At 41.0% G+C, this 19785-nt stretch overlaps 1 protein-coding gene across 3 annotated transcripts in view; it reads right to left on the bottom strand.

The window, feature by feature from the left end:
• Nucleotides 1-6585: 6585 nt before the first annotated feature.
• LOC126278962 (uncharacterized) overlaps nucleotides 6586-19785 on the bottom strand; it is a 297991-nt gene continuing 284791 nt past the window's right edge. For all 3 annotated transcript variants that reach the window (XM_049979247.1, XM_049979246.1, XM_049979248.1), the window contains one exon: nucleotides 6586-12090. The gene's annotated coding sequence lies outside the window, so the exon portion shown is untranslated. The remainder of the gene's footprint in view (nucleotides 12091-19785) is intronic.

Here is a 19785-nt window from a genome sequence, read left to right as displayed (position 1 = left end):
TCCAACTACAACGGCTGGGAAAGAAGGTGCTCTTCTGCTGGGTGCCAGGGCAGATGGGTACTGCGGGGAATGAAAGGGCAGATGTAGCATCCAAGGACGATTGTCGCGATGCTCAGTTATCTCGATGTGCCCTCCCACGCATGCTGTCCCCTCGCTGTTGAGGTACAATCATGCGTCCATGGGAGAAGTTGCTGGAAGTGACGGACAATACCCGGGCTTGGCGTATCGCCTTCCAGCCACGTCGACGGGAAGAGGTTTTCCTAACTCGTCTTCGCATAAGGTACAGTGCCATTACGCGTAACTTCTTGCTCCAGCGAGAGGACCCTCCAATGTGTGCTGTACGTAACACTGAACACCACATTCTATTAGACTGTGTTTTATTTTCCCACCAGCGGTCAGCGGCAGATTTGCTGATGGATCTGTCCTCTGCTTTAGGTAACTTTCAAACGAATGTGGTGAGAGTTTTAAGGCTTTGACATTTGTCCAACATGTTTCCGGACATTTCAGGGCGTTGTTTTCAACGTGTTAAAGGTGACTTGCTCACTCACGTTTTTTATAACCGGTCAGTCACATTTTCCTGTGCTTTTCTTTTAGCTCCACTATCGTGTTACTTCTGTTCTAATTCCATGTACAGTACCTTTTGTCCTTTCTCCGTTGTATTAGGGCATGTGAGATAAAGTAATTGTGTGGTCAAAATGGAAGTGAGTGCAAGAGTGTCATTTTATAGGTTTCCTACAGTGAGAAGGAAAACTGTATGATAACATTTTCGTAATTTTGTCGACATTCGTTTCTTCTTATGTGCGTAAGGACTCTGATAATCTCACCATTGACTGCCCTTAAGCTCCACACACACACACACACACACACACAGAGAGAGAGAGAGAGAGAGAGAGAGAGAGAGGAGTAAAGCAGGGCAATGGTGAGAGAAATAATACGTTATAAAAGACGAGAGCTTGCTTTCATTTCATCCGAATATCAGCGGGTTCCTGGGAGTGGGTGGACAGTGCTACGTGGTGGCTTTCAGACTGGATGCAGCAGGAAGCCGTGGTGCGTCAGACTTCCAAGTTCCATCGCCTTCGCGTGAGTCATCGCAAAAACGCGAACTATACAGATGGAATGTGTTTCGTTTCACAGATAAATGAGTGACGCTGAGATGTAGGTGTTGGAAAATGGACTAAATTTTGCGCGCACTCCTAAGATATTGCCATCAAGTAACACATCTCCTGTTACTATCTTCTGTGATCTTTCTAAGGCCTTTGATAGTGTTAATCATGAAATCCTCTTAGCAAAGGCTGAATATAATGGTATAAGTGGCTCAGTTGGCTCATGGATTAAATCCTACCTACCTGGAAGAAAGCAGAATGTCATGTTGAACGACTCTGAGGGGTACTCTGTGTCATCTAGCTGGGGCTGTATTCGCTGTGGCGTTCCCCAGGGCAATGTACTTGGCCCCCTTCTCTTCCTCATCTTTACCAATGACATTCCCTTGCATACTAGCTTTAAAACTCACTTTACTCTTTTTGCTGATGACACCTCTATCCTCATCAACAATTAAGTATTACATTGAATGGTAGTGAGTTACTACAAGTGGAGTCAACCAAGTTTCTGGGTGTACACATTGACAACAGTCTAAAATGGTCTGAACATATTTTGCACTTTCACAAAAAACTCAGCTCAGCAACATTCGCTCTCCGTATTATTTCCACTGTATGTGACTGAGACACCACAAAAACTGCTTATTTTAGTTATTTCCACACATTATTGCTGTATGGTATAGTTTTCTGGGGTAATCAGCCACTATCCAAAAAAATATTCATTGCCCAAAAGAGAGTTATTAGGATAATGTGCGGAGTCCAGCGAAGACATTCTTGTAGGAACCTTTTCAGAAAATTAGGGACACTGACATGTGCATGTCAATATATATACTCCCTGTTATGTTTCATTGGTAAAAATGGACACTCGTACAAAACCAGTGATTCATACCATACCCACAATACCAGGAGGAAGATGGACCTCCATTATGAATAAAAATACCTTGCGATTGTACAAAAAGGAGTCCATTATGAGCTGCAAGGTGTCCAATGCTCTGCCACCATCACTGAAATTACTTATCCACGAGCTTCCCAAATTTAAACAACCGCTCAAACAGTATTTATTAGATAATTCCTTCTATTCAGTAGAAGAATATTTCAGTAGAGCTAACTGTAATTGATTTTTTCATTTAGTAATTTGATGTGCTATTGTGCATTACGATACTCACAATCACTGTTAACATTACTGTGTCTTTCGTCTAGATATTAAGATCTACCATATTTTTTTATGCAATTTTTTTCTATACCTATTAAAGTGTATTTTGTCTTATACCAGATATCCTCTTGCAAGAGGTACTTTTATGTATTCCTTTTGTATTATTTGTAATAATTCTGACACGTCCTACATCCACGTGAATGCCTCGCAGTATTGGATTTATGGGAATAAATAAATGAATGAATAAATGGCAGTATCAATGAACAAGGTGTCTTGAAGCTTCTCAGTAGGACTGCTGAAGAAACAAGGAACCAAACTTGCTGAACTGTAACTAACTAGGACGCCGACTCCCAACCTGAAGAAGAAGAAGGAAAAAAAAACGCTCTTTTTCATAAGAGAAGACACAGAATTAGTAATTTTAACTACTGACAAGAGAAAAACTACTTTCTTCTGCCTGCAACATCTTACTTTGGCAAGATGACGAATTTACTGCAGGGCTCAGCGTATCGGTGTCTCCAGAAGTATCCAACAGATGTAGTAAAACGGAAAAGTCCACCACCCCCATCACATCCAGTTAGTTTCCTGAACATCTTAAAAAGACGTTAAGAGTACAAGCTCCACTTCCTCTACAACTTTATGGAGTTCCGCTTCACTCCATAGGAGCCCCAACGTATTACCTAGTAAAACATCTGAATTCTCTTCTGAGCCCTTTGGTATGACAATATGAACACTTCATTCGAAACTCAGAAGATTTTTATACAGCGACTGAAGAATCTGCGTCTCGAACAAGCAGAAATATGTAACGTTTCTTGTGAGTACAGCAACAGTTACACTGCCTGATAAAAAGGGAAGTATTTAGAAGGAAAGTAAGAAATGAAACAAAATTTCTCATTTTGAGAGGGTGGGCGATGTTAGTTCAGAGATTACAAAATCAAGTCTGACTTACAAAAAACTGTGGTATATGCCCACTTATCATTATGTTGCTGCCCCCCTCTGGTCTGGATGCTTGCACTAATTCAGTTTTGAAGGGTGTCACAACGTCACTGTATCCCCTCCTGAGACAAGCTGGCTCACAATTGTTGTAACTGGTTCTCGATATCCTTGAAATGGCACAGGGATGAAGCTGACTTGTGATCTGCTCTCAGATATGTTCTATCAGGAACAGATCTGGGGAACTATAACTACCTTACTGGTTGTGGGAGTACCTCAACATACAAAAGATCATTCCTAAAGAAAGGCATATGCCATTTATGGACGAGCTATGTTGTGCTGAAAAATGGCACCATGATATTTTTGCATGAGAGGTAACCTATGAGAATGCAGAACATCAGTGATTTCTCTTGTGGCATCAGAATTCACTCAATTACTACCAACTGCCACCTGACATCATACCCAATGGCTTCCTACACCATGGTGCCAGAAATAAAACCGGTATGCCTCTCCAAAACATTATACAACAAGATGTCTCCTCAGGCTGTCAAAGGTGGTCATCTGGGGTACTACAGAACCGAGATTTATCATTGAACACAATGTGATCCCACTCATCAGTAATTTATGTTTGCTGGTCATGGCAACACACCAAATGCATTTGTTTTGTGGTTTTAATGGCAGCCTACATGTGGGATGGTAATTCTTTAGTTCAGCTGCTAATGGTCTGTGACCAGTGGTGCATGATGAAACAGAATAGTGCATGTAGTCATCTTCTCAGATGACGGGCATAAAATTGAAGGGGTTCAATATGGTTGGAGCACAATATTATGATTGTCTCTTGTGCTAGACACACACGATGATGGAACCTCCCCTGCCCTCACATTCCCATGTAGTCCAACATCTTTCAGTATTCCACCAACCAGTCAAATGGGTATTCTCAATGACATTATTTCAAACTCTATTTAGTGGTGATAATTCTGTCTGACATGCGTACACAGTATCTCTGTATCCTCCATGGTGATCACTCAACATCTATCCTAAGAGGTTACATTGACATTCTACCATGTCTTCCGCGTGGCTCACTTTTTTTCTCTGGCAGTGCATATTGGTCAAGCCAAACAAACAGTATCGTAATGCTGAGCACAGCACTGAACTCGCACAAAATACTGGGGTTTGAACAAATCAGTAGCTGCTGAACATAGTCTTATGAACAAGCCTAGAGTTATGTTTGGTAAGAAATAAATTCACTGTGATAACATGTACAAGTGAGTTAATGAATGTATAAACAAGTAAATAACATTTGTCTAACTTTTAGTTTCTATTGGGTAACACTGATTATCTTATCTGAAATGTACTAGTGGATTGATCATCACTCAACAATACTTAAATGGATTTACAAGCTGTGATATAGCTGTGGAATAAAATGTTGATCCAGGAAGTGTAGAATAAAGTTAATTTTCTTTTTACTAATTATCACAAAACGTTTTGGTCCTTAGACTTCCAGTTCCAGTCAGCAATGACCCTCTTCAAATTTGCATCAAAATGTGAGAAAACAAATACAACTAGTCGACAGTTTACATCTTAGAATATCAAAATATGCCATAACAAAATGAATTGCTTTGATAACTGTGGAAACAGCTATACATAAAATTAGCTTAGCTTCATCACATGTATTTAAAATATGCTGAAACTAGGCGACAGTGCCAACCATGTCATCCTGTCAACAGCACTGCTATTCAAATAAACTGAGGCACAGTAGCCTATGCTGCATTCTAGTGGCTAAGCTTACATCAGACTTACTTTTTTACGTTTGGCTTTTTCTGTAATTATTTTACAAATCATATTGTTTTGTTAGCTCTGTAAGCTCATTCTTGTCTATATTATTATTTTTTATTTACCGTCACCACAAAAGTGTCTCAGAATCACATATTGTCACTTTTCCTTTTTAACAATTTTAAAATTTAACTTTATTTTTATTCGTTACATTTTATGACTGTAATAATTTACGCACCTTATGAGTTCACAATATATTTTACCTGCTGCATATTGCAGTTTGACAATTATAAAATTATTGAGCACAAATAAGATTACAGTAGCGAAATCTAACCTGCCTATGAAGCAAAACTACTATGTCGCTATTTTGTCTCAGTTTATTTTGAACAGCACTGCTGTTAATAGGATGGCTTTGTCCACACTGTGGCCTAGTTTACACCATATTTTAAATATGTGTGATCAAGTTAAGCTGATTTCATGTGCATTTCTTGATGATGCTTCTATAGCTTCATTACATTAGGACATATTGTAAAGCAGGTATGCCTTGTCATATTTTAAGGGCATATTTCCACATCTACGGAAGTAATGCTTTTCATTATGACATATTTTCTCATTTCAAGGTGTAAGCAGTCTACTAGATGTATTTCTTTTCACATATTTTGCGTGGTAATCTGAAGATGTCATTGCTGACTGAAATTGGTTGTCAAGACCAAAAATTTCTTTGATCATTGATGGTTGGTTGGTTGGTTGATTTGGGGGAGGGGACCAAACAGCAAGGTCATTGGCCCCATTGTATTACGGAAGGATGGGGAAAGAAGTCAGCTGTGCCCTTCCAAAGGAATCATCCCAGCATTTTCACGAAACAATTTAGGAAAATCACAGAAGACCTAAATGAGGATAGGTGGATGTGTGTTTGAATCATCATCCTCCTGAACTGGAGTCCAGAGTGCTAACCAATGTGTCACCTCACTTGGTGATCACTGATGAAAATAAAAAAGAAATTTATTCTACATAAAAAGATGTACTGATAAAGGTCACATCCTCCCTGCAACACTATCTTGGCACAGTATTCCAACAGATACTCCATGATTCTATGTTGCTCTGATTGTCTCAAATGTCATCTGTAAATTGTGGCTACTACTCTTAACATCATGTTCACCCAGTCCATTGCTAATTGAACATATGTGGAACTTCTCTGCTAAAAATAGTACTATCTTCCTATTTCCCAACCTATCATCTTTCCTCCCAGAAGAAGGAAATAAGTTCCACAGGTTACAATAACTTTTTCTACTTTTAAATCTTTCTATTGGCAGTACTTGGATTTTCACCTCCATATGGTAAGTAGTATCCAGCCTCACAGTTCGTGTCCTTGGAATTTCAAAAATAGGTTTTAGCTCAAAATGATAGTTACATATTTATGTCATTTTTAACCACTGCTTCTTTTTTTAATGTCTGTCATAACTTATTCTATATCCCTGATTCTTTTCCTATTCGGTAGTATGTGATGTACCAGACAAAGAAATAAATAAAGAACGAATGACTTGCAATCAGGCACATGATTCTGATCAAGCTTCCTGATGTTTTTTTGGACTTTTAAATTGTCATAGAAGTGAGGTTATAGTGACACAAAATAAATAAATAATAGACACATTTATTAAGAAAATACGTTCTTCGGTTTTAGAAACAGAAAATACACATAGTACGTGATAAAACGTCACAAGCACAATTATAAATAAATAAATAAATAAATAACTTATTGACAATATTCTATCAAAAGTAATGTAACAATAATACAAAAAAACATAAGGAAATCAGTCACTGGCAACATTTAACAACACTACAAAAAATACATGCATTGAATTAGAGTGCCCTCCCTCTTTCTCTCTGTAGCACAGTAAAACACAGAAAACTGTATTTATTAATGTGAAAGTAATTGACTCTGAAGAAAATATAGTTTCCTTGGAACACACGTAACAAATTTCTTTACAACAGTAGCTCTGTACTGTTTGATCAATATTACTAGTGCACATTTGGATAATAACCAAGCACAACTGGACTGAAGCTCTTATGGTTAAGCTGTCCCAATGCCATTTGTATTAGTGCCTGCATTAATTATAGGTAATTCTCTTTGTTTCTTTTTCTAAAACCAAACATTCCATTTGCTACAGTATAGAGTCACTACAGATTAATGAAATGTCTGATACTACACTTTTTATTTGATCCACACTTTGCCAAACTGTTTGCCTTTGGACTAATTACTCTTTACCCAAAACAACTAAATAACTAAGTTTTCTACATTATGGTGTAAATTGCTTGTCTTTATGATTACATCACAACTATGTACAAAACAAAATCTCATCTCGCTTTAAATTAAATGTGAGCAAGGTACCAGTCATTTTATCTAGTTTGAAGATCAAATTAAGGTCCATATTTGCTTATGGTACAGGAACAAAAGATGGCTGTCATTACAGTTCTGTCAGGGAAAAGAAACCTAATTTAGTTAGGTGCAATTGATTTTCACAAAGCATGGTAATGATGTTGAGCTCTACACATGTGAATTAATTTGCTTAAAGAATGGTTCAAAATCTGTTAATGACATGCAGTGAATGTCTTGGGCTGTTTAATAAACTTTTGAAGTAAAAATAGTCTGTTATGCTCCTCTCCCTTTCAGAAACTGCTAATGGAAACAGTTTATATCATTTCACGTTACCATGGACATATGAGCTGGATTCAACAATAAGGCTATCTGTTGCTGGAGAGACTGACATTAAGAAGAAACAGTATGTCCTCAATCCAGATTCATAATGGATCTCACTTAAGATGCGCCTATCTCATCCTGGAGTTTTGAGTAAACAACTCTTTCTTTTAACCCTCTCCACCAGAAATTTCTGTCTCAGGTTTAGTAATTCTCCAGTTGGTTTTTCTCATAATATTTACACTGCCTGACAAGAAAGTGAAGCACCCAGAAGATATGGTCAGATTCAATGTAACTTTGCACATGTAAAAAGTGTCAGCAGGTGTGTGAATGTTTTGAGTTGCAGTTCTCTGTGACACGCAGAACAGTCACCAGAGAGCATGAATGTTGTTAATGTTTAATGTTGTTACAAGGCATGGCAGAGTATACAAAGGGTGTGAACAGTGTCGGATGTTGGGCGAGCACTGTGAAGGACCCACAGGTACAGCATACTTGCATGAGACAGTGTTATCAGTATCTGATAGCGCTTGATAGGAGCCTCATTGTGTGTCTCCATTTGGCCAGCTGGCCAAATCATAGAATTTTCAGAATTGTGTGGCATTTAGATGTGACAGTGTGTTGATGCTGGACTGCTTGGGAATTTAAGCCAGGCCTACTCATTGTCAGGGTTCTGGGTGACCTGATCTGATTACCACAAGGTAGGATTGCCATATTGTGATATTGTGCACCAAGCACACTGTAATCCCTTCACATCTATGCCTGCTGTCCAAAAAACAAGAATGGGCACACCATGACATTCTGTGTCATTGCACACCAGTGGTTGCAGACTTGCAGCAGGCAGACCAGGGAACACTGCCTCCCCCCCTCCCCTCCCTTTGTGGACTGCTGTTGACAGCACAATACAAATGGCTGTGTTTGGATTGGTGATGTGACCAGGAAGCATGGACTGAACAATGAATGGCATCACATTGTTTTCAGTGATGAATGCTAATTCTATGTCATCCCGGATGACCATTGTTGGTGATTGTGGTGATGACCTGGGGAGGGAACCCATTCTTCTAAGGTGACCACCTGTCCCATTTATTTTTTTGGAACTGTCATGATTTTTGTAGCTCTGAATTAAACTATTTAAAAGGTAATTCACGACACCTATTTGTCCTGGATTTAACTTTTATGAAATAATTTATCTTGAAATTAGTTATTTATTTTACCTGTCTCAGTGTGTTTTTTCATATGCTGTTGAAGAAAATTCACACTGCACTGTTACATACAGTAGGTCTGCTCATGTTCCTTCATCACAGAAGGTACTAGTAAACTATACATTAATGCACTTTTTATAACAAATTAAAGTGATTTTTTTGCATTTATTACATTTGATTAATATCTTTATTTATGCAACATATTTTTTTAATGTGCCCAAATTTGGGTCTAGAAAATATAGCCACCTTCCATTCTTTCAATGTTATGGAGAGGCAAAGTGGTGTTACTCTTGACACAATGATGTAGAGTGCCATTTGCGTACAACTTCAGGTCGTGGCTGGTAGTGACTGAGGGCACTCTGATGGCACATCAGTACATCACGGGCATTCTATGTACTCATGTGTTATGTTTCAAGTGACAGTTTCATGGTTTCATATTTCACAATGACAATGCTCATCCATGTATGAGATGTGTCTCTGTGAACAGTCACACGATATTACGGAACTCCCCAGATCTATCTCCTGTAGAACATGTGTGGGCCTAGCTTGGACATCAACCCTGTCGTAGTGCCATTATCCAGGCTATCAATGATCAGTTGCAGCACCTGTGGAGGGCGATGTTTGTCTCGGGAGAGTATACATTGGCTTCCAAACCAAATCAGTGCAAGCATTCAGGCCAGAGGGGGTACAATGTCCTACTGATAAATGGGATCATAAGACCATGTTATTTATAAATTTGACTCAATTTTTCAATCACTACAGTAACATTACATAGTCTCCAAACCACAGATTTTCATTCCATGCCCCTCCCCCCCCTCCATCCTTCTAGGTGCTTCACGTTTTTTTTTTTTTTTTTTTTTGTCAGGCAGTGTATATCTATAACTAAAGTAGCCATGGGACTTAATTGCCAATTAGTCATTAAGATTTATGGATGAGAAGGTTCTTTGATGATGCTACAACCATAGTAATCTCCAAAATAACTAAAGAAGTTCTTTAAGAAATCTGTGAAAGAACAGTTACTGTGCCTTCAGAGAAATAAGTTTAGTTGAAAAATCTTATGAATCTAGAAAGTGTGTTCACAGTAGGTTAAAGATCAAGGAAAAGATTCATATTGTTGTTTAACTGATAGAATCTCAAAGGAAAAGTAATAAAAACAGATGGGGTTTCCGTTGCCATCACCTGAGGACAAATGAGTAAAGACCTTGGAGAGATAAGAATTTCATGTAGACAGGGTGGAATTGAGTAAATAAAGGAAAATGAGATGAAAGCAGCCTTAATAAATGTGAGGTAATGTTCAAAGAATAATTTAAGTTAGTAAAATCATTAAAATATCTCAATGCAGATATATATGTGCAAGTTGTGGTGTGGAATCCGTGGTGCAGTCAACTTCAACTTTCAGCTTTTGTGTGCCCCTAGTCAGTGGGCTAGCAATGATTCCTTTTCAGTGATAAAGACAGCAATGTATTTTTCCAGTTTGTTCATAATTTTCTTGACCTCAATTTTGGCTGGGTAATGACCACATAGGCATAACTGAATCTCTGTTAGTTAATACAGTTTAAGAGAACATTAATAGAATATTCCATTGGTGTAATATTTTGTAAAAATACTTTTCTTAACTTCAGTTTTTCAGGTGAGTGTCACAATAGCAGATTAAGCACTTCGGCATCTTAGTATGTGCTCAATTATGGGTAATATTAGAAAGTGGAATGAAGAAAAAGCAAAACCAACCTGAATGTCACCTGCATGTAGGTAGGCGGTCAATTCGTTTCTCCCATGATCATTTTCCATAGAAAGAAAAAAATGATATTAACCTAATGAAAGGAGATCCTCCTGGAACACTGCAAGGTTCCATCAGTCAGAATGGATCTAGTATGATCTTTTCTGTCACTGGATGGAAAACATTTGCTTCCTTTTTGAAACTTTCAGTTGAAGATCCTCTTACCTGTACTTTAGATACTCACTATTTACCTACCAAACAGCTGGAGCTGATATACTTCATCACAGGTCACTTGCCACTACATAGCATTTACAAAATGCTGTCTTCCAATGTGGTATTTATGAAGCATTTAAAACTTTTCACAACCATGTGACATGTAGGTAGTTTTATGCAGCTAATGTCTGGATAGTGCCACAGTTATGAAATTGATAATCTCATGGAAAATGTTTTTACGAGGGCCTCACCAGCATCTAATGTCGTCAGAGGATTTTACACTGGAAATATCTTCCTTTTCTGTGATGCTGTTCTCAATGAAACAGACTGTATTATTGAAGCCCTTAACAACAGGCAACTAGAAAGAATAAATATGTACAGTGAACTCCCAAATGCCTGAACAAGAATCCAAATCCAACATCTATCAAATGCTACACAAAATGAAGACTTCTGGCTGGAAGTGGATGATAATGTTGCACTCATTCCTCAGTCTCCTTCCCTGTGAAATACTGTTTCCATCTCCACCCTCTGAAGCACATTACACCAGTAACAAAAGTGCAAAACCCACCTCGCTAGCAGAAAGGGGAAGGGAGTACAGTACTGACCAGCTACACATATAACGAGAAGCTGGAAGATTTTTTTGATTGTAAGAAACAAGAAAACCTTAGCAAGTAATTCTGTGCAAAACAAGAAATCTGTCACCCTAAACGAGGGGCTAGCTACAGGAAGAAAGAACAAGGTTTCAAATTATTCAAACAATGACAGTTCCAAAGAAGAGATTGCTCTAATCTCAAAATGTTATCAACATGGCTGCAAAATGTATCATCTGTATACCAGAGTTCATCACTGGTAGGAAATGTGAAACAATAAGTGGCAAGATGAAGAAACTGGGAAAAAAGTCACACAGGGCAAGTCAGTGCTGCAAATGGGTTATTGCATGTGTTGCTACATTTGCTGGTGGATAAACCACACTCAACACAGCTTCACATGATATAGTTGTGTGCTGAAAACAGTAGATCCAAAGAACTAGCTTCTGGCGATACACATTTTCATTTCTCCAATAGTTAATGTAGCACTGCCTGCAAGGGCCATTCTGTTATTTACATGAATGTAATAACGAGTCTTTTGCATGTACTGGAAGCCATTTGACTGACAGTGCTACACAGACATTTCAGTCTCATGCTGCTTTTGTAATCACTGCTCTTTTTTTCTCTCCCTAAACAGTTCATAACATAAGTCACTTTCTTCATTTTTCACTCCGACTTCTGGTAGATCATTCATCTGCTTGGCAGTAATAGATCCATTTCACACTTCCCCTGAAACATTTCAAAGCAAAAGATATTTTATATGATTTGTAGAAAAAACATTGTTTCTTGATATTCACCAATAATCTCTTATACTGAGGGTGTTTAAATGGTGTCTCTTACACAAGGCAGTATTGGTAGAAACTAGAAAAAAGTTGTATTAATATATTTCTGGAAACAAGTATTTGTTGAGATGTAGACTACTATACATGCGGTTTGGGTGATCAATACCAAGCAGTACAGGCTGTCTTTCTGTTAAAATTAACTGGTGGCTACATGTGTGTTTGTATTTAGTCTTTCCACTGTGACGCTGTTGTTACATACATCTCTTACAACTATCTCCTGGATCAGCCAGTTCATACGTGCTGTTTTGAGGTCATTCTGGTTCCAGAACAATATCAATAAGTGATTCCACTGACTGTACACAACATAAACAATGAAAATGAATCCTATAATTTCACACGGGATATGACAGACGTGATTTTCTGCCATTATTTAACCAACAATGTTAATAGGCAGGCTCATGTCATGTATGCAAAATGAAAACTTCACCATGACATTCTGTTTGGAGAAAAAATTAGAAAAAAAATATTCAGTAGGCTGTTCCAACAACTTGAAGACAGGGGAAGATTTGCAAAATTAAAAGGGACCACAGCTGATCTCACAACAAATATGGAGGCATGAGTGTTGCAACATGTAGATGATGATTCTTAGAACAAGTATGTGAAGAACTGATGCTGCTGAAGACATTAACCGTTCTCATGCATGGTCAGTTTTACAAGAGCAGAAACCTTATCCATATCACTTGGGTTAACGGGGTTCTGAATGTCGTTCATCTTCTGTCGACTCATTTCTGCTTTTAAATTGCTCGTATCACTTGTAAACAGTCTTCAGAGTTACAGCATTATATACACAAATTTCACATTTCTTGAGTTTCTTTTGCACTTTTTTGCAACTTGAAACAGAACTTAATGTCATGTATGAAATCCATGATGTGCACCAGACATGTTACACACAGCCTCTCTCTAGTATCTCTGGAAACTAACTGACAATTAAGAACATGTTCCAACTTGAAGCTGGCTGTCTCAAAGAATCAGGCAATTGGACAAATTGCATAAAATTGTTATAGTGTCAGCAGCAGCTGCTAAAAAATTCATTCATTGTATTTGTTGATCATGCCTTGTATAAGTGACCAAACCTGAATGTAACCAGATGTGGTTACACTAGGATTCATGAGAATGAGTGCTAATAACATTTAGCATTTCCTGTAGAGTCAACAGTCCATTGCAACTGAAATCCTTCCCTCCAGCTTAAAGACAGTGAAACTCAAGCCACTGATCACATAGGGATATGAAAGAACACATGACCAATTGTAGAACTATTGCTTTGCTGCTTTGCTATCTGGCTTTTCAAAAACACTTGACAAAATCTTTCATAAGATGATGCTAGATTTTCTACAAATGAACTACATATTATCTACAGCCAAATATGGTTTGTGGAAAGGCCAGTCAACAGAAAAAGCAATATTTGAATTTCTGAGTAAAGTGCTCTAAAATCTTGAGAGTAGAGAAAAGTAAGTGGCATATGACTAAGAACTTTGGCATCATAGACCACATCCTATTGCTGCAGAAACTTGATAGTGTGGGTATCAGGGATACACCTAACAACTGGCTTGGATCATATCTTAATGGCCACAGACAAGTAGTAGAAGTATAATTTCAAGAAGATATAAATCAACCAGGCACTATTCTGATTACAAATAAGTAAAATATGTAAAGTATGGAAACTGGTTCAACAAAACAGACCAATAATAAATAAAAGTAAAACAGTAGCATCAAATTTTCATAATGTCAAGAGAAACAGTGAAGAAGATATAAAAATTCACGTATCAGACAAAGCTATCGCAAGTGAAGCTAATACAAAACTTCTGGTGATATGGCTCCAGGATAACCTTAGTTGGGATAGTCACACTGATAGGTTATTTAAGAGCCTAAGAACCATGTGCTCTGTAATGAGAGTGCTTGAAAACTGTTACCATAAGGTCTGTCTAATGAGTGTTTATTAATTCTGATAGTATGTGATTGCTTTCTGGAGTAACTTACCATCCTGCCTAAGACTCTTCAGGATGTGAAAATGAACAATGAGAATCGTGGCAGCAACACAAAGGAACAAACCTTGTACACCTCGATGTAAAAATATGGTGAGTCTTCATCTTCCATATATTTACAGCTTTGGAAGTGCAATTTTTATTAAGAAATATGGAGTAACAAATCCTAGTGTCCTCCTCAAAAAATTAAAATCTACATATTCACAACACAAGACAGAATACTGGCTTCCTCATGCTCCAAGTAAAAGCCAGTTATGCCAAAAAGAACATTACACCTTGGTAAAATTATTTACAAGAATTTGCCAGAAGAAACTGAGTCGATAAAATCAGTAAACACCTCATGTCTACATTTTTTGCAAAATGAGATTATGGCGGATTATGTATCCTTTAGCAACATTGATTGTGATAGAAATACCTCACATCCATCTAATGGTTTGCATGTAATGAGATAGTAAATTTTACCATTTTATCCAGAAGTAGCTCATGTCCAGTGTCATGAGGCATTTCTACACTTAATGAGTGAAAATACCATTTTCTTCAGTTTCTCATTGGTTTGCTTGGTAGTTTACTTTGTTTTCTAAGATTCTTGTACCTGATTACTAAACAGCTGACAGTCAATGATATATATATATTTCCCATGTGGAAGTTTCTTTCTATATATATATATATATATATATATATATATATATATATATATATTAAAAATAAAGATTCCAAGACTTACCAAGCGGGAAAGCGCCGGCAGACAGGCACATGAACAAAACACACAAACACACACACAAAATTACGAACTTTCGCAACTGGCAGTTGCTTCGTCAGGAAGGAAGGAAGGAGAGGGAAAAATGAAAGGGTGTGGGTTTTAAGGGAGAGGGTAAGGAGTCATTCCAATCCCGGGAGCGGAAAGACTTCCCTTAGGGGAAAAAAAAGGACAGGTGTACACTCGCACACACACACACATATCCATCCGCACATACACAGACACAAGCAGACATATTTGTCTGCTTGTGTCTGTGTATGTGCGGATGGATATGTGTGTGTGTGTGCGAGTGTACACCTGTCCTTTTTTTTCCCCTAAGGGAAGTCTTTCCGCTCCCGGGATTGGAATGACTCCTTACCCTCTCCCTTAAAACCCACACCCTTTCATTTTTCCCTCTCCTTCCTTCCTTCCTGACGAAGCAACTGCCAGTTGCGAAAGCTCGTAATTTTGTGTGTGTGTTTGTGTGTTTTGTTCATGTGCCTGTCTGCCGGCGCTTTCCCGCTTGGTAAGTCTTGGAATCTTTATTTTTAATATATTTTTCCCATGTGGAAGTTTCTTTCTGTTTTATATATATATATATATATATATATATATATATATATATATATATATATATATATATATATATAGACACACACACACACACTCCTGGAAATGGAAAAAAGAACACATTGACACCGGTGTGTCAGACCCACCATACTTGCTCCGGACACTGCGAGAGGGCTGTACAAGCAATGATCACACGCACGGCACAGCGGACACTCCAGGAACCGCTGTTTTTTTCCATCGAATGGCGCTAGCTGCGCAGCATTTGTGCACCGCCGCCGTCAGTGTCAGCCAGTTTGCCGTGGCATACGGAGCTCCATCGCAGTCCTTAACACTGGTAGCATGCCGTGACAGCGTGGACGTGAACCGTATGTGCAGTTGACGGACTTTGAGCGAGGGCGTATAGTGGGGATGCGGGAGGCCGGGTGGACGTACCGCCGAATTGCTCAACACGTGGGGCGTGAGGTCTCCACAGTACATCGATGTTGTCGCCAGTGGTCGGCGGAAGATGCACGTGCCCGCTGACCTGGGACCGGACCGCAGCCACGCACGGATGCACGCCAAGACCATAGGATTCTACGCAGTGCCGTAGGGGACCGCACCGCCACTTCCCAGCAAATTAGGGACACTGTTGCTCCTGGGGTATCGGCAAGGACCATTCACAACCGTCTCCATGAAGCGGGGCTACGGTCCCGCACACCGTTAGGCCGTCTTCCGCTCACGCCCCAACATCGTGCAGCACGCCTCCAGTGGTGTCGCGACAGGCGTGAATGGAGGGACGAATGGAGATGTGTCGTCTTCAGCGATGAGAGTCACTTCTGCCTTGGTGCCAATGATGGTCGTATGCGTGTTTGGCGCCATGCAGGTGAGCACCACAATCAAGACTGCATACGACCGAGGCACACAGGGCCAACACCCGGCATCATGGTGTGGGGAGCGATCTCCTACACTGGCCGTACACCTCTGGTGATCGTCGAGGGGACACTGAATAGTGCACGGTACATCCAAACCGTCATCGAACCCATCGTTCTACCATTCCTAGACCGGCAAGGGAACTTGCTGTTCCAACAGGACAATGCACGTCCGCATGTATCCCGTGCCACTCAACGTGCTCTAGAAGGTGTAAGTCAACTACCCTGGCCAGCAAGATCTCCGGATCTGTCCCCCATTGAGCATGTTTGGGACTGGATGAAGCGTCGTCTTACATGGTCAGCACGTCCAGCACGAACTCTGGTCCAACTGTGGCGCCAGGTGGAAATGGCATGGCAAGCCATTCCACAGGACTACATCCAGCATCTCTACGATAGTCTCCATGGGAGAATAGCAGCCTGCATTGCTGCGAAAGGTGGATATACACTGTACTAGTGCCGACATTGTGCATGCTCTGTTGCCTGTGTCTATGTGCCTGTGGTTCTGTCAGCGTGATCGTGTGATGTATCTGACCCCAGGAATGTGTCAATAAAGTTTCCCCTTCCTGGGACACTGAAATCACGGTGTTCTTATTTCAATTTCCAGGAGTGTATATATAAAATAGAAAGAAACTTCCACATGGGAAAAATATATTAAAAACAAAGATTCCAAGACTTACCAAGCGGGAAAACGCCGGCAGACAGGCACATGAACAAAACACACAAACACACACACAGAATTACTAGCTTTCGCAACCGATGGTTGCTTCTTCAGGAAGGAGAGGGAAAGACAAAAGGATGTGGGTTTTAAGGGAGAGGGTAAGGAGTTATTCCAATCCCGGAGCGGAAAGACTTCCCTTAGGGGAAAAAAAGGACAGGTGTACACTCGCACACACACACACATATCCATCCGCACATACACAGACACAAGCAGACATATTTAAAGGCAAAGAGTAAGGGCAGAGATGTCAATCGAGGCGGAAGTACAGATGCAAAGAAGTTGTTGAAAGACAGGTGAGGTATGAGGGGCGGCAACTTGAAATTAGCGGAGGTTGAGGCCTGGCAGATGTCGAGAAGAGAGGATATACTGAAGGGCGAGTTCCCATCTCCGGAGTTCGGATAGGTTGGTGTTGGTGGGAAGTATCCAGATAACTCGGACGGTGTAACACTGTGCCAAGATGTGCTGGCAGTGCATCAAGGCATGTTTAGCCACAGGGTGATCCTCATTACCAACAAACATTGTCTGCCTGTGTCCATTCATGCGAATGGACAGTTTGTTGCTGGTTATTCCCACATAGAAAGCGTCACAGTGCAGGCAGGTCAGTTGGTAAATCACGTGGGTGCTTTCACACGTGGCTCTCCCTTTGATCGTGTACACCTTCTGGGTTACAGGACTGGAGTAGGTGGTGGTGGGAGGGTGCATAGGGCAGGTTTTACACTGGGGGCGGTTGCAAGGGTAGGAGCCAGAGGGTAGGGAAGGTGGTTTAGGGATTTCATAGGGATGAACCAAGAGGTTACGAAGGTTAGGTGGATGGCGGAAAGACACTCTTGGTTGAGTGGGGAGGATTTCATGAAGGATGGATCTCATTTTGGGGCAGGATTTTAGGAAGTCGTATCCCTGCTGGAGAGCCACATTCAAGGTCTGATCCAGTCCCGGGTAGTATTCTGTCACAAGTGGGGCACTTTTGGGGTTCTTCTGTGAGAGGTTCTGGGTTTGAGGGGATGAGGAAGTGGCTCTGGTTATCTGCTTCTGTACCAGGTTGGGAGGGTAGTTGCGGGATGCAAAAGCTGTTTTCAGGTTGTTGGTGTAATGGTCGAGGGATTCAGGACTGGAGCAGATTCGTTTGCCACGAAGGCCTAGGCTGTAGGGAAGGGACCGTTTGATATGGAATGGGTGGCAGCTGTCATAATGGAGGTACTGTTGCTTGTTGGTGGGTTTGATGTGGACGGATGTGTCCAGCTGGCCATTGGACAGATGGAGGTCAACGTCTAGGAAAGTGGCATGGGATTTGGAGTAGGACCAGGTGAATCTGATGGAACCAAAGGAGTTGAGGTTGGAGAGGAAATTCTGGAGTTGTTCTTCACTGTGAGTCCAGATCATGAAGATGTCATCAATATATATATATATATATATATATATATATATATATATATATATATATATATATATATATACACTCCTGGAAATTGAAATAAGAACACCGTGAATTCATTGTCCCAGGAAGGGGAAACTTTATTGACACATTCCTGGGGTCAGATACATCACATGATCACACTGACAGAACCACAGGCACATAGACACAGGCAACAGAGCATGCACAATGTCGGCACTAGTACAGTGTATATCCACCTTTTGCAGCAATGCAGGTTGCTATTCTCCCATGGAGACGATCGTAGAGATGCTGGATGTAGTCCTGTGGAACGGCTTGCCATGCCATTTCCACCTGGCGCCTCAGTTGGACCAGCGTTCGTGCTGGACGTGCAGACCGCGTGAGACGACGCTTCATCCAGTCCCAAACATGCTCAATGGGGGACAGATCCGGAGATCTTGCTGGCCAGGGCAGTTGACTTACACCTTCTAGAGCACGTTGGGTGGCACGAGATACATGCGGACGTGCATTGTCCTGTTGGAACAGCAAGTTCCCTTGCCGGTCTAGGAATGGTAGAACGATGGGTTCGATGACGGTTTGGATGTACCGTGCACTATTCAGTGTCCCCTCGACGATCACCAGAGGTGTACGGCCAGTGTAGGAGATCGCTCCCCACACCATGATGCAGGGTGTTGGCCCTGTGTGCCTCGGTCGTATGCAGTCCTGATTGTGGCGCTCACCTGCACGGCGCCAAACACGCATACGACCATCATTGGCACCAAGGCAGAAGCGACTCTCATCGCTGAAGACGTCACGTCTCCATTCGTCCCTCCATTCACGCCTGTCGCGACACCACTGGAGGCGGGCTGCACGATGTTGGGGCGTTAGCGGAAGACGGCCTAACGGTGTGCGGGACCGTAGCCCAGCTTCATGGAGATGGTTGCGAATGGTCCTCGCCGATACCCCAGTAGCAACAGTGTCCCTAATTTGCTGGGAAGTGGCGGTGCGGTCCCCTACGGCACTGCGTAGGATCCTACGGTCTTGGCGTGCATCCGTGCGTCGCTGCAGTCCGGTCCCAGGCGACGGGCACGTGCACCTTCCGCCGACCACTGGCGACAACATCGATGTACTGTGGAGACTTCACGCCCCCATGTTGAGCAATTCGGCGGTACATCCATCCGGCCTCCCGCATGCCCACTATACGCCCTCGCTCAAAGTCCATCAACTGCACATACGGTTGACGTCCTCGCTGTCGTAGCATGCTACCAGTGTTAAAGACTGCGATGGAGCTCCGTATGC

This window comes from Schistocerca gregaria, chromosome 6 (genome assembly GCF_023897955.1).
Source record: "Schistocerca gregaria isolate iqSchGreg1 chromosome 6, iqSchGreg1.2, whole genome shotgun sequence".
Lineage (NCBI taxonomy): Eukaryota > Metazoa > Arthropoda > Insecta > Orthoptera > Acrididae > Schistocerca > Schistocerca gregaria.
The sequence above is the reverse complement of the archived record's forward strand: the minus strand, read 5'-3'. Positions and strand labels throughout refer to the sequence as shown.